This window comes from Octopus bimaculoides, chromosome 4 (genome assembly GCF_001194135.2).
Source record: "Octopus bimaculoides isolate UCB-OBI-ISO-001 chromosome 4, ASM119413v2, whole genome shotgun sequence".
Taxonomy (NCBI): Eukaryota; Metazoa; Mollusca; class Cephalopoda; order Octopoda; family Octopodidae; genus Octopus; species Octopus bimaculoides.
In genome coordinates, this window is record NC_068984.1 from 141042109 (window position 1) to 141045712 (window position 3604).

At 33.8% G+C, this 3604-nt stretch overlaps 1 protein-coding gene across 1 annotated transcript in view; it reads right to left on the reverse strand.

Moving 5' to 3' along the window:
* The window catches only part of LOC106882278 (organic cation transporter protein), a 40655-nt gene that overhangs the window by 33004 nt on the left and 4047 nt on the right, over positions 1 to 3604 (reverse strand). The window lies entirely within an intron of this gene.

The window sequence follows — 3604 nt, forward strand, 5'->3', positions numbered from 1 at the left end:
GAAGAAGAAGAAGAAGAAGAAGAAGAAGAAAAAGAAAAAGAATAAGAAGAAAAAGAAGAAGAAGAAGAAGAAGAAGAAGAAGAAGAAGAAGAAGAAGAAGAAGAAGAAGAAGAAGAAGAAGAATGGTATAGTGGTAAAAGTTAGACGAAGAAAAAGAAGCTGAGAAGGAGAATGAGGCGGAAAAGAATGAGAAGATGGAAATTAAGGAAGAGAAGGAAAAGAAGGAAGTGAAGAAAGAGGAGGAGGAGGAAGAAGAGCAAGAGGAAGAGAAGAGGAGAAGGAGGAAGAAGGGGAAGAGAAAGAGGTGGAAGAGGAAGGAGAAGAGAAAGAGGTGGAGGATGAAGGAGAAGAGAAAGTGGAGGAAGAGGAAAATGAAGAAGAAGGGGAGGCGAAAGAAAAAAAAGAAGAGAAAAAGAAGAAGAAGAAGAAGAAGAAGAAGAAGAAGAAGAAGAAGAAGAAGAAGAAGAAGAGAACGAGGAAGATGGATAGAAGAAATCAATAACGGAAACACAGAACTGGCAAAAAGAGAGACAAATACAACCAAAATGCAACGAAAGAAAAAAAAACAGAAAGTCGGCATCAAAAACCGCCTAAAACCAGAAATATTCGCTGACTGACAAAGAAGCCGTCGTTCTGAATAACAAGAACGATTGAATAAAGAAAGAGGTTTATTAAACTGTAATGATTTTTATCAAGAACTAAATAAAACTAAAATTGAAATCAATGTAAACAACAAAAGACAAAGAATTTAAAGATGGAGAAGAGACCATCACGGATGAGAATAATTAAAACAATAGGTACCACTGAACAATGGTGAGGAGTCATATTGGTTCTAAGAAGTAACACAGGCGCTATTAAAAACGAACAACTGGAAGCTAAAGTTGAACAGTTCTGGTTGAAATACTTAACAGGCACACAGAAAGAGCTTGTAAAAATATTTAATGATTAACTGAAAGAACTAAAAAAAAAATTAACCGGAGGTAGGACTATCTGAATCCCAAAGATTGAAGAAATAACGAACGCCAAAAATATACAGGCTCGTAAAAAATGCTTGTTCAAAATAAAACCGTTAACTGCTATAATATCGCAGAAGATACATACTGACATGAAATATTAAGTATGTATTTTGTATACTGTTTATATTAGTAGGACTGATGTCCTCATCTTGATTGTTGCTCTCACTACATTTCGGCTGTTATACACTCCAATCTTCTTTAGGTGTCTTACAAGTCTTGTATTGAACTTAGTTGTTGTACCAGGAGACGCAAAGAGCGAAGTGAGAACAATGTACCCGCATGGATGAAATAAAGAGTTTGGTTCGAATTTCTGATACAACAGCCGAATTCATCACAAGACACCTGAAGACGGCTGGAGCACACAACAGCCGAAATTGTGAAGCAACAAACAAGATAAGGACACCAGTCAGACTAATATGAATAGTATAAGAAGGAAGAGGGGATTGAGCTTGGACTGGATTGATTACCTGAAGTCTTTTTAACAGTACTCGCCACGCATGAATTGTGGAAACATCAGCCATTAGTAACGACAGAATTATAATAAATGATAATAAACGGAGAGACCAATGATCAGGAAGAAATGATAAATCTGTAGGTTCAAGTGAAAGAAGGAACAATTAAAACAAATCCATTGGAAGAGAAATATTCGAAGGGAATTCCTCTTTTCCACTTCTTTGTTATCTCGTTTTAAAAACTTTAACATGCTAAAGCAGATTAGACACCAATACGAATGCTATGAGAGGACAATCAACCATTCTTGTATATGGATTATATTGAGCAGTGTATAGATACAGCAGAGAAACTAACAGGAAATTCGGTTTTAGAAAATACATCAAGACAACCTGGAAGAGAAGAAAATTAATAAAAACTACTTATATATTATTAAGGAAATATAGATAAGAATTTTTAAAAAATACTTAGGAATTAATGAACTAAATAAAACACAGTCAAAGCACTTGGAAGGATTATAGACAAATTAAATTAATATTTAAAACGAGGCCAAATGCCAAAATATATGGTAAGATGTGTCGATAGATTAGCTAGTATTATGTTACACCTGGAAGCTAGAGCTAGATTGAAAAAAACACTGATTATATTGTTTAGAATGTACTTAAAGGATATATACTACTCAAAAGCCGACACAAAAAGAATATAGAAGATATGGGTATTGGGAAACGAGAAAATTTGTATGAAATATCTATTGCAAGACTACGAAAATATTTAGTAAACATTAAAAGAAACTTAGACGTTTGCGTAAGTTTCCTTTCAATTGCTATAAAAAAATGAACAAAGCAAATAAAAGTTATGTCTTTAAAGAAACCAACGAATACGAGGTGCGTTCAAGAAGTATCCGACTTTATTTATTCCTGCCAAGACTAATGCCGTGTGGGCAAAATCCTTTGGATGAAAAGTGACACCACCTTTCCTGCACATGCCTGAAAATATTTTCGTGCCGGTAGGCTAAATAATTTCTCGGCTGTTGCGTTTAGAGTACAACGTGTAACGTAGATACTTTTTTGAACGCATCTCTTACTATATAAAAGCTAAGATACCAGTGAGACATTGGGGAAAAAGAGAAACAACAAGCTTACGATGAAGCCATATGCTAAGCTACAAATTGGGTTACAGTACACCATGGTAAGAAATTTTCAGGAAAAGTCCTTCCTTAAATACTGGATAAGACTGAAGAAAGTGGAAATAGATGAAGAAAAATCACAACAAAATTGAATATAAGAGCAAAATCGCTTCATAGGTGAGGGTTGGGATGAAACAAGTATGTTGTTTCTAGTTGCCGAGGTTTAATCAAGAAGACACGCATACGCTGGAATGGCTGAGTTAGATATTTCGGGAACTGGAAATTATACCATCTTTATGAAATGCAAAAGGACGAGGTCGGTCAAGTGAAACAGACAAAAAGATTAAGACAAAATGGCCGTCACGATATTATCAAAGATTACCAAGGAAAGAAATCTTTCTCAACGTTTGTAACAAATTCAACAGACAACAACGTATTTCTAAAAATGGAGAAATTACCCAATTATAATGTGGAAATAGAAACCATTTGGTTATATGAACTTAAAATGAAGCGATCTCCATAATAACAGATGCCTTTGGGAATGATAGCAATAAAGATGTAGATATGTACATAATCAACATCCTTGAACGTAGACATACACACAACATACAATAAACATTATAAACACGTATCACATAGAATACTTTACATACAATAACAAACACAAAAAACGACACAAAAACGTTTGACACACTCTAATTACACAGAAATGATTGTGCAGAGAAAAAAGCACGAAAAACAGCAAGACTAACGGGAAAAAGTAATTATAAAAACAAAGAAACAAAAAAAGTGAGCATTTAAAAAAAATAATAATAATCAGATTTGTGGAGTTGCGGAGGTTGAAAAATGAAGGCGTGGAGGAATTGCTAGGAAACATATTTAATGAATCATGAACCACGACTAACTGGTGAAAGAGTTATCATATATTATATTATATCATATGATAGTATATCTTTTATATATATATATATATATATATATATATATGTGTGTGTGTGTGTATTCGAAAACT